Source organism: Mustelus asterias, chromosome 19 (genome assembly GCF_964213995.1).
Source record: "Mustelus asterias chromosome 19, sMusAst1.hap1.1, whole genome shotgun sequence".
NCBI classification, from domain to species: domain Eukaryota; kingdom Metazoa; phylum Chordata; class Chondrichthyes; order Carcharhiniformes; family Triakidae; genus Mustelus; species Mustelus asterias.
The window spans coordinates 9,225,615-9,238,853 of NC_135819.1; positions in this window are offsets into that span (position 1 = coordinate 9,225,615).

Here is a 13,239-nt window from a genome sequence, read left to right on the forward strand (position 1 = left end):
ATGACTTACTCCAATAATGCAAACCAAATATTTAAACCATCCATCTAGATACCAGCACAATGGCAACAAAAAGAAATTTTACACAAAAAAACTTTTAATGGTATCGTTTTCAAGAAAGTCGTCAGCCCAATGGACATATGCTTATATTCCCAGTGTTAAATATACTTTTGGACAGTGATTTAGTTTGTCAGAGATTGATAAACATACGTCAGTCTTTATTTTGACGTACATTTTATTGTGTTATTTTGCCAGTATTTTCTGAATGTTACTGTATGGATGCAATTAGACTTGCAACAAATTCCTACCTGGTGTATGGGTTATTTGGCAAGATGTAATATTTATTATAATGAATTTTGCTTATGAGAGGAATGTGTTTTGTTGAGCAGGGTTTTGCCAGACAGAAGATGCTTTAGCCTACTTAATCTCTCTATTTGGCACATATACTCAAGAAACACACACACAATTTTCTATATCTTTTGTGAATTAAAGACATCACATGAATCATTCTCGCTGACAGTACAATTCAGTTCTGACCCCATTTTTAGGACCCAAACATTATTAGATAAAGTTTAATATCCATCTTAAGAGTTTAATAATTTTTTTCTTGTCTGGGAGTTATTTTATATTTCTCCCCCTCTCCCGTCTGCTGAAATATCTTTCTAAGCAATGAAAAGGTGGACCTCGAATCGCTGTTTTGTGAGGGTCATGCAGGTGCAATAAGGTAGTGAGGGCTTTGATTTTTATTTCCCTGCTCTCCTGAATAAGGAAGAAACCTTCCGTCTGCTCAGTATGGGACAGTCTGAAATGCAAATAGCAGCACTGCCCAAACTCTATCATTCAGCATTATGTCACTGCTCAATCCATCATTCCGAACTGAATCAAATAGCAACTCATCTGGTCTCGGCTTAGACATTATTTGGAGCTACAGTTGTCCCTCAGTCCTCAAACAGGGACCGGGGACGGGTGCTCCTGATTACTATTCCTGTTGGAACACACTATATTTGTATGGACATCAGAAAACAACAGGATCAGGATTACCTCCATAGTTTAGTAGCCTCCCAATATACACTATCTAGGCTGAGACAGTTATGGGTACTTTTACAGTCCGGTGATTCATACCTTGAGAAAAATTGGCACATTCAGAAGTAAAGGGGAGGCAACTGGGGGTGAGGTCATCTACTTTATTCTAGTGATCCCTCAGCAATCTTGCCAAGGCTGGTACCACTTTGAAATTTCTGAGTGCACGTTGGAGTGAGGAATTTTGCACAAAAGTGAAAATTGCAGGCAGTGTACCTGGGAGATTCCAGTACTCAGAATCCAGCCCAGAATCTCCAGAGCTTCTCATAAATTATCCCTTCCATCAATTCAAGCAGCTAGATTATACCATCATGCAATTCTACAATCCACTCTCTCTTTACTTTTCAAATTCTGCGTAATAATCTTTCTGAGAAAAAAATCTCATGTTGAAAAATACCATGGATGTAAAAAGTTCTTTGTGAACCATTTACTGCAGGTATTGGGAAGAATCTTCCAAGCTTCTTAAAAAAGGATGCAAATTATACGATTTGAAGATTTTAACAGGCAAATACAATTCGGTATCATTGAAAGCTTGCCTGTATTTTCAGAAAATGTGGAGTCCAGAAGTTTGAGCTGTTAGATGCTCAGAGTGAACTGAACTCCTACTTATTATAGTCACAGACCTTTCTGTTTGTCGGTTTATTTCTTACCTGTGTTAACCACTGTGCTGAATTAGCACGTGGGAGGATGCAGCATTTATTGAACACTGTGACACCCTTGTTTTGATGAAGGGAGAGGCAATTGGGGAAATATTTGAGGAAACTGAATCTCTGTAGCTGTGGAAGGAAAAGAATCAATCAAAGCCCATTGTATTTGTTTTGGTGGTAACACCATGTGGCTTCAGAAGCTGTAGGCCCAGAGTTTCCTCAGCACTGTGCTCATTCTGCCCAGTTTACAGAGCTTCCGCTGCACTAGCGGCAAAGCTCCAAGAGCAGAGCCCGACAGATTGGAAGAAATTCCCTGTATTAGCTTCTGCAGTATGCAGTCTGCAATGATTCCTTTCCAATATATTGGTTTCAAATGACTGTGAAGATATCCAACCATGAATTGAACTAGCAGACAATGAAGGTAGCGGCCTTATAGGTCTGACCATTTACATGTCTGTTTATGAGGAAAAATACAGCCACAGCGCCTCAGTTGGCTGTGCTCCTCTATCTGTAACAAAGCCTCCCATGGAGCATCACCAGTGTAGTGGTTATGTTACTGGACTTGTAATCCAAAGCCTGGTCAAATAGCCCAGCAAACATGAGTTCAGATCCCATCAGTGCAGTTGGAGAATAAGAATTCAGTTTAAAAAATGGCGAAAGGAAATCTATCAGATTGGCATACGCTCCAACTGATTTGTTGTTGTTTTTTAGGAAAATAAACCTACCATCTTTTTACTGTCTGTGACTCCAGTCCCACACCAACATAATTGCCTCTGAAGTGGCCTAACAAGCCACTCAGTTCTATTAAACAACTAGCGGTTCAAGAAGTCCCACATTTCAAGCCAACTAAAGATGGGCACTAAATGCCCACCTTCCCATGAGTGCCTACATAAATAATTTGTGTACCTGAAAAGGAGAATGTGGCGGGAAAGCGTGGCTCACTCCTGACATCCGTTTGACATATCTTTGCCTAAGAAGTCCACAGTGTGGACTGTTCTGCTCTCTTGACTAGAGTGACAAGCATTACATCTACCCTACAAGAGAGGAGTGACCTCAACCAATGCCAGATAGTGGGCGGGATTTTATAGAATCATAGAATCCATACAGTGCAGAAGGAGGCCATTTGGCCCATCGAGTCTGTACCGACTACAATACCACCCAGGCCCTATCCCTGTAACCCCACATATTTACCCTGCCAGTTCCCCTGACACTAAGGTGCAATTTAGCAGGGCCAATCCACCTAACCCGCACATCTTTGGAGTGTGGGAGGAAACCGGAGCGCCCAGAGGAAACCCACGCAGACACGGGGCCTCGCTCAGGCGGGATTTTATGGCCTCGCTCAAGCCAAAACTGTAAAATCGCCCCTGAGGTCAACGAACTTTCCACGGTCTGCCCCTTGTCCGTTCCCATTCCTGTGGCAGGCGGGACGGTAAAATTCTGGCCCATGTGTGAGATCTGTTATCTTAGTGTGTGTGTGTCCACGATCAATTTATCTTAATTTAGACACTTTAACAACCATTCAATCACAAATAACCAATCACAAATATCACTTTGCTAAAATATTTACCTCTACTGCTTATTTTGAGATAGTACATGATAGGTTAAATGGTTAGTTAGTCAAGATAACATAAGATTAGAGATTCATAACTCCAGCCCAGCTGACCATCACAAACTGCTCTTCTTCTCTCATTGTCTTTTTGAAGACCTCGCATTGTTTTCCCTTTTTTCAAAGCCCTTTTGTATTCACTCCCAATCTTTTCCAGTCTCCCACAACCTCATGTTCCTTCACTATCTCTTCCAGTCTCTATTCTGTTCCTATATAAACACTGGCATACTCCACCATACCTACTACTATGACATTGAAATATATTGCCATGGACTAAGTCGAATGTAGTGACCAAACTACTATAGATGTAAAACTGAAGCTTAATACTACCCTCCAATGGTTACAATTCTCTCTTTGGAAGGTACCCAGTGTCCTAGCCACCATCGATGACAATTACAGACACGCACTGTAACTCACAACCTAAGGAGCACAATGCGACATGAAAAATATTGTTTTTAAAGATAGCAAAGGGACATTAACTTCAGATATAACTTGGAAATCATTTTAAATCATTATCATTTGGAAGTTATTTAAGACCTAAACACAAGTTGCAGATCAGCATTACTTAGAAACATAGAAAATAGGTGCAGGAGTAGGCCATTCGGCCCGGCGAGCCTGCACCACCATTCAGTATGATCATGACTGATCGTGGGCTCCAGCTCCGCTTTCCAATCTGCTCCCTATCTCCCTTGATTCCCTGAGAGATCAAATATTTTTCTATCTCAGCCTTAAATATATTCAACAATGGAACACCCACAACTCTCTGGGATAGAGAATTCCAAAGATTTGCAACCTCGAGTGAAGAAATTTCTCCTCTTCTCATATTCTTATCCTAAAACTGTGTCCCCTTGTTCTAGATTCCCCAGCCAGGGGAATCAACGCTTGAGTATCTACCCCATCAAACCCTTTCTTAATCTTCAGAGTATATACTCAGCCTGTCATCATAAAACAACCCTCTAATCCCAGGATTAATCTAGTGAACATTCACTGTACTGCTTCCAACGCAAGTATATCCTTTCTTAAATATTGAGACCAAAATTAGTCTCACCAAAGCCTGTACAATTGTAGCAAGACTTTCTTATTCTTGTATTCCAGTCCCCTTGCAATAAATGCCAACATCCATTTTTCTTTCCTAATTATTTGCTATACTTACCTGCTAACTTCTTGTGTTCCTTGTACAAGTATAGCCAAGTCTCTCTGAACATTAGAAATCATAGAAATCATAGAAACCCTACAGTGTAGAAAGAGGCCATTCGGCCCATCGAGTCTACACCGACCACAATTAACACTTACATGTTTCACACCTTTTTAAAAACATTCTGCTTTACCATTCCGATGACTAAATTGAATAAATGTACACGACCCCATGCCATAATCCATCTGCCACATTGTTCCCCACTCACTTAACCTGTCTATATCTCTTTACAGCCTCTTAGTTTCTTCCTCACAGCCTGAATTCCCAGCTACTTTTGTATTATCAGTGAACTTACTCTCTTGTCTTTTCGTGTAAGTCATTAATATAGATTGTAAATAGCTGAGGTCCAGCACTGGTCCATTAGTCGCAGCCTGATGATTTGAAAGCGCCCCATTTATTCCTATTCTCTGCTTCCTGTCCATTAACCAATCTTCTATCCGTATATCACCCACAACTCCATGACCCTTTATCTTGTCTATTAACCTTTTGTGTGGCATCTTATCAAATTTCTTTTGGAAATCTAAGTCTACTGATTGCCCTTTATCAACCCTATTAGTTACTCAAAAATCTCCAATAAATTTGTCAAACAGAATTTTCCTTTTGTAAAATCACGTTCACTTGTTCTAATCATGCTATGCTTTTCTAAGTGGATTGTTAAGACATCCCTAATAATATATTTCAGCACTTTCCCGATGACTGATATCAGGCGAATCGACCTGCAGCTCCCTGTTTTCTCTCTCCCTCCTTTTTTTGAATAGTGGTGTTACATTTGTTAACTTCTAATCTGCTGGGACTGTTTGGAACCAAGGGAATTCTGGAAAACCATAACCAGCGCATCTGTTATCTCTGCAGCTATCTCATTCAGAACCCTAAGATGTAGACTATCGGGTTCTGGGGATTTATCAGGTTTTAGTCCTTTGACTTTCTCCAGTACTACTTCTCTGCTGATATTAATTACCTTAATCTCCTCACTCTTATTAGCCCCAGGTTATCGTCTACTCCTGGTATGTAACCTGTGTCTTCAATTTTGAGGATAGATGCAAAATATTTGTTCAATGTCTCTGCCATTTATCCTTCAATATGAACAGAGGAAATAGTAAACTTATAAAGACGCATCGTTTTGTTCTAACAAGTCCAAGTGAATTGTAATTATTGAGTAGAGGTTGTTAAAAGCTAGGAAATCAGGGACATTTGGAATGGACACTATAAACAGATGTGTAAATTACAAAACCATCAGGTTATAGAAACTGTTTGAAATCGTCTTGATTTTTTCCCTCTGGCTGATTTCAGTCACAAATATGTTTCCCTAACCTCCGTTTTCTCAAAGAAAAATCTCCAATACTCTTCACACCATGTAATTCCCCTGCTGACTGCCAGCTGAACTGCCCTAACGTCGCTTCATATTAATCAACAGTAGGTAAATGAGAAGCCAAAAGAGACTAGTCAAAGCATCCTCCCAACTTCATTCATCTCCTTCTCTCTGGAGATTATCTTTTCCCCAACCTCTGCCCGGCAGACTGTCAACTATATCCACATGTAGCAACAAAGGTCATGACCAGCAATGCAACCTGAAGAAACGTAATTTGTGCCAGTAAAGAGGGGGGGGGGGGAATAAAGCACTTTGGGTGTAGGCTAGCTGGTTGTAAAGATATTTGTAGAAGAGTTTCTGAAGAAGTCCCAGGTCTTGTTCTTGTTTTTTTTAAATCCACAGAGTTCCTGTGGCCCTTTCCTGATCTTTCGATAGAGATATGTTTCAAGATGTAATTTTCTTTTGCAAACATTTCCTCAGTTCAGATTAATGTCATACATAACTTTCTGCAATCTATTAGGAGCGAATGTTAAATGATTTTGCCAAGTCTCACTCAAGTTCCTTGTGGCCTGAGTCTACAGCACAGAAACAGTCAGAATTTAGCCCAGTCACGTTACACCTGTCTGCTGAGTGCTTGATATGTAAGTGGGAATGCGTCCCGTTGTGACCCTCCTCAACCCACAGAAAGCAAGCAGGAGTTTCACTTACATACAAGGCAGGTAATGCTGATCAATTGGAACCTTCTTGTCCATTGTTGAATGGATGATGCAATTTAAGAAAATGTCCCAGATTAAATTGTACCCTTGGTTAAAGGGAGCACAATGTTGTTTGTGTCAAACTTCCAAAACGTCACAATCATCTTGTTGAGGATTTACGAGGGGAGTGAATGCAGAAAATTTAGAGCTGTGAAAGTCAACTCAAGTAATGATATATTTAAATTAATGTTTATGATATTTTACACAAACTTAAATCACTTTACAGACCTCATCACCGGCTGACACTTAACCACGATCAACAAATGACGTCCATGTGAACCCGACAGCACTCAAACTGTAGCAATACTGATGCAAGGGCAAAATTCAAATTAGTCCCTTTTCTAAGTCAAAGAATGAAAGAAACTGGGTGGAGTGTTCATGTTAAGGCAGATTGACTTTCTGTCCTGGTTTTATGTTGTAGGGGTTTTTTTTTTTAAATAACTGCTTAATTGACCAAAACTTGATGACTGAAAAAACGTTTTTGTAAAGAGTAATGTAAGACAGTAATTGTCAGGAGGTTAATAGGTAGCTGCATCTCTGAAGAACATTATAAATAAAACCTTTCCAAAGGCTGGAACACATAATTGGCATTGGGGAAAAGAGGGAGAGTTTCAAAAATGCATCTTTTGTTATTTGGTAACATTTACACTGGTCCCTGTCTGTCACCTCTCTGCTTAACCAATACACTGTTAAAGAAGGAATGGGAAACATGTATTCGTAGGATAAAAAGGCAACCTTTGTAACACTATGCCTGATGTATTGAAGGACTCTTTCAAAAACAAGCCTAGGAATGACTGATGATGTTAATACTGACCAAGCACCTAATGTGTTCATGTGACATTCCTCTATATTAATGGTGGTGTAAACTTGTTTAAAATGTCATATGAGTGTGTTAAGTGTTTGCTGGTGTCGCAAATCATTTCTAGATTTATATATAGAAGTTATTTTATTCCAAGTTAATGTATCATACCTCAGGCATCAAATTTTAGACTGGCTGCCTGTGAATGAAAAATAAGCAATAGTTTTTTGTGTGAGTATCTCAGTGGCTTATATAAAACACAGATACTGTTTTTTTAATGAATTGGAATTACTGATACAAATATGTCAAAAAGTCAAGTAACATTAGATACCTCAAAACTGAGCATGTTAAAAATTATTTTATGGGACATGGGCATGGCTGGCAAGGCCAACATTTATTGCAAATCCCTAATTGTCCTTTTTTTTTTAAGTGGGCAGTTTGCCCTCCAAAAAAAAACAGTTCAAAAGACAATTAGGGATTTGCAATAAATGTTGGCCTTGCTTGCGATGCCCACATCCCATGAAGCAATTTAAAAAAGTTGCTGTTGAGATATCTATTGAATGCTCTTGGAAATTACTGGGATGTATAATACAGTCACTGAAATCTGTTTTAATGTTGGAGAAGAGGTTGTTGCAAGCCTAATATGCAAGTGTGGAATGTTTATATCTTCATGTGTTTGTATTGCGATAAAATGTAGTCCCAGAATATTCTTTCTTTGAGTACCAGTGGACAAACATGTGCTGAACTAGAAGATCCTAAATGACCTGGTTTGCCAAGAGGTGGTTCGACCAGTCCAAGTTTGTTGCATTTTGCCGTTACTTCCCTGCACACATCCACTGTTGCAATTCTAACAACTTTAAAGGATTTTCATTCATGTTTCCTCCAACCTCTTCTATAAGTTGGTGACAAGATGTTTGTAAAGCTCTTCCCTTGACTTTCAATGCCATCCCTGCAATCATCCAATCATCTGATATTGACATCACTAACAACTTACGGCATCGGCAGTCTCCTTGGTGAAAGTGAACTTGCTTCAGCTGAAGAAAGGAATTTGGGACGACTAAGATGCTGCTTCTGTAAAGAGGTGTGAATGTACTGAGGGTTCCTGTCTGTCAGACTCTTTTTCATTCTTGTTTCAAATATAATTTGTGTTAATGAAGGTAATGTCTAACTATTTGTCACCATTGAAAGTTGTTGTTGCAGAAAATTGAATGACAATTGTGTAACTGGTTCAATAAGTCAGCAAGGTTCAGGATTGAACCATGGTTTAAGTGCAGGCTCCCTGCTTTGTGTATTCTCATTGATGCTTCACTAACTGTTACACTGCTGAGTGGCTGCCTTATACACTAAACTATCTCTGGTACCCAAATTGCATCACTTCCCCTTTTCACTTCGTCAACTGAGTTACACAGTCAACAGTCATTTTGAAAACTTTTTCCATCTCTGGGATCACCGTGTCAGTGTATCCCAAGCTGAATGGCTGAAAGTCCCCTCTTTCTGCTTGGGGTGAAATGAGGTTTTGCAGAAAGTCTGAACTCTTGTGCAGGTCTAAACTCCCTATTATTATGTAATCATTGTGATCTCGCTCAGAAATCATAATGGAGGCTGGTATACAGACTTAAAAAGAATCAAACTGGTGCAGTGGAAACACTCGGGTCAGCAGCCTGCACCTGAATTGGAGTTTCTTGATCTTGACTCTAGTTGAAAAGTTCAGGAGTGTTCCTGTCTGTCTTCAGTGCTAATATTCCTCACCTCAAACAGCACAAAAATAACAAAGCAACATTAAATGAGAACGTTATTGTCTTGTGGGTACAGATTATGGTCTCACCTGTTGTATTAACCCCAGTTCCCCATTGGAGTAACCTCTTCTGTTCAAGTTTCAGTTCAAGTGTGATATTCCAGGATTATCTTTTATATTTAATAACTTAACATGATATCCAAAAATTCAAGCAGATCCAACACCTCGCCAGGTTTAGAGCAATTCTGTGACCCCCAGACATGATACTGAGCCAATTTCTGCCTATACTGTAATCTCCTCCCACAGTCTGAATGACTTAGGTCAGTTAATATTAAACTAAAGCTGCCCATTCAGTGATTGATGTATGGTAAGATTCAGTAAGGAGCTCAGCCTCATGGATTAGGATGGTACCAGCTTTAATACATTGCTGCACACTGCGTTAGCTGATTTCAATCAGGGTGGTAGCTGAGATGTTATTAGCTTTACTGCCCTTGGCTGGGAAAGAGTTCCATACCTGTTCACCATGACAGTAACTGGCTTCTGAAGGTGAGGAGAGCGTGTGATGAATCCCACAGCTAGATTACCTACAACGCTGCTTGGATGAGATGACCGAGCGTGAAGGCATCATCTAGGTTTTAAGACGTAAGGTTACAAAAATTTCTCTATAGTCTCTCTGGATGCCATTCATCCGACAAGAGAGACATAACCGGGGCCAATGCCATTATTCTTTCCTTGTTCTATATTTGAGGAGGATCACAGCTCATTAACTTGCTGCTGTGACCTTGTGCTGTAACCAAAACCATATTAAAATTAGATTTAATAGGAGTCCTGATTGGATGCTGAGTAAATGCCCTGCCTGTCTTCCTTAGTTGACCCAAGCAGTGCACAGTGTGGTAGGTGTGAAACCATTGACCCCCCCCTCCCCCCATTCCCTTGGTGAAAGGCAGGGAAAAGAAATTGGATGGGGTTCCATCGTTGGCAGTTAGCTGGACTGTGCGTGCGTAGATGTCAAGCGAAGACTGGGCTCAAGATGAGCTGTGCAAACCTCTCGGGTGCCTCATCTATTCACACTCACTGATGACTCGATTGTGAAGACTAATCATTTGATCCAGCCACTGGAAAGCTGCCTGTGCGCATGGAACCAAACTCCAGAATGAGTCAATACCTGCAGGACAGGAAGAGAGAACTTTGAGGAGTGAGGAATGGGATATAATTTGGTGCAAAGGGCTATAAACTGCTCAGTATTCAGTGTTATCAGTTACTGAATGAATACTCTGTACGATTAGGAAGAAAATGTCTGTGGGTGAAATTCTGTCCTGAACTTTTTACAGAAGGTCAGACTAAATCTCTGGTTTCTAGAACAAAATAAATGTGTCAGAAGGTGTTTTTTTTTATCTGCGCCCCACCCCCCCCCGCCCCCAATCCAGTTACTATCAATAGCTCTGCCTACCTCTCTCCTTCCTATTTATCTCAATGTTCCATGTCCCTGCTCCACCCTCTGCAGTGCAGACAAGCTTCTCAGGAAATGGCATTGTTTAACAGGAGATGGTATTTCCTTCCCTAGCTTACAGGGCAGTTTGTCTTACTGTAATGTATACGTGTTCAGTGGCGATATTGTTGAAATTGAATTCTGATGTTCATTCAGTCTTGTGAAAATTCTTGGAGAAGCACAAGGCATATGTTTAGCCATCATAAACTGATTCTAAATATCAAAGTTATGTAAAAGAAAGTCAGTCATTTCACGGTGGTTTTTCTAACTTTGATAATCTGGCCTCTCCCCAAAGACTGGAAATGCTCTAGACAGTCGACAATACAAAAAAAGCTTCCTTCATTAGCAAAGTTGCCACTACCCTCTCTTAGACTATTTCCACATAGCAAGTAACTGAGCTGTGACGCTATGAGGCTGAACCTCAGCAACCAAGTGTGGAGTCTGTGCTCCAGACACGGTTGATCAGTCATTCACCGAGTAATGATTTATCTTGAACTTTGCATCCAGATAATCTGCCCACTTTAAAATCGATATGCTCATTGCTGTCTATATATAATGGAAACTGCTTTTGGTTAATGAAATACACCCTGTTTGATAAGATGACAGAGTTTGGCAACTTGCCTCTGTGATATGATTTGGGTCCTTGCAGCAAAATTAGGCTGATAATGGACTAATAGTCACCAGGAATCTAGGAGCAAATCTCTGGAGTTCCCAGAGCTGGAAGAGGTGGGCACATTCATTCATCGCAACATCATCCTGTTCCTATTTTCCTGCAAGCAACAAAATTCAAGAAGGAATTATGTTCTCTCAGTTCCTCCTGGAACAGAGTTTGAAAAACTGCTGAAATGATGTACTATGTAAAAACAAGCAGCAAGAAGGGACAGCGTATGATGAAAAATGTGTGTCTTTCAATAGTGTTTATGTATTCCAGGAAGCTAGGAAAGGAAATACTGTCTTGTTAAATTTATAACAACCATCTATCAAGTTGAATTCCAACATGACAGATCCTATCCAGGCACAGCCTGTTCATGTGAAACTGTAGGAACCAATAGCAGTTAGATTGATCTGGCTACCAACTCTTGTGTCAGTGTGTTGAATATGTCGACTTAAAGAGCAAGCGAGTGATATTGCCGCCTGGATCCTGCAGACTGGTGAAATTGTCTCCAGTAGTGTCTATCCAGAATCCTGCTGAACCAGTTAAAATGTGGTTGCATTAAGAGCAAAGCATCCACATTTTACAAGTCGCTGGCTTTTCAGTAATGTCCAGGGCAACTGCCAACATATTTCAGTTCTTTACTTTATTTGATTGTCAGTGTACATTTTAAATGCTGCCATTTGAATGCTTATTTGCTTTTTCACCTTCCCTCCAATGCAAGAAAAGATGCAAATATTTACCGTATAATCCCATCTATAAGTGACAACTTCATGCACATTTGTGATGCCTTTAAACATACAGAGAGCAACCTTTTTTGTAGCCAAAATGTATTTTTTTTAATAAGGGGAGTGTTACTTATAACTAGATTTTACGGTAACAACTTCAGCCCGCCATCCCACTGAAGTTAAACTGGATTTACTGATAACTACAGGGCATCCCAGGTGGCACAATCATGAACCTGCTCTAACGGAGACCAGTCTAATGAACAAATAATGTGGCAGTTGGAGACCTATTGCCGGATTCTCAGTGATGTAGAATGGAACTTGTTGTACCCTTTGTTTGCTGGAAGTTTAGAGTTGTTTCCAGTCGCTTGTTATGTGCATGTTTCTTTTCTAACAGATCAGTATTACTTCAGTGATTAACAACCCACAGAAACAAAATCTGGGAAAACATCCTGTGGACTATGCAATTCCATAAACTGCCATTCCTCCCCTCTGGTATATATCCAACAGTATTTGCTTGTTTTGAAGCAGAGGTTACAAGGTTCGTGACTCTGCAAATGAAAGAGACGACCTTGGAATAGTGGTGTCTGTATTCTGCATGGTGTGTAGTAGCATGGCTTCTGGCACTGCCCTCCCTCTTTGCTGTTTCCACTTACCAATCTTTATGTTGCTTACAGTCTGCAGCCGGGCACATCCTGAAGCCACTAAAGCTTGCTCTCTGATCTCTCAATAGGAATGCTGGTCAGTGGTGAATGAATGTAGGAGTATTGGTATGCTCTGTCTGCCACTGGCATATTAAGCACATATCTCAAATGACAGCTGATTGGGTGAAACTTTAAATTGAACAAGAAAATTAGATCACCACCATAACCAGCGGCATTGCAAGAATTTTACTGTCCAGTTCCTGTTAGAATAAAGTTATGCCAGGTGACAAACTCAACTATATTTTCAGCATGTGCCTCTCAACATTTAAATTAACTCTAGGTAATTTTAAAAAGAGTACTGCTTAGATAGTTCTGAAATCTTGAATTATTCTTTGTGTGGCGTCAAAAACCACAGTTGCTGTTACTGCTCCATCAAAGGTTGCTTCTCTCTGAAGCCAGGTTGGCTCCTGGCTCCCCTTCAAGATAACACTGAGTAAACATGTCCCAGTCCGTAATCTCATTCTTCCAACATGCCATTATTTGACAACACAGACTATTATCCCTCCTTGGGACTTGTTATAGTGACAGTGTGCCCATCAGCCATTT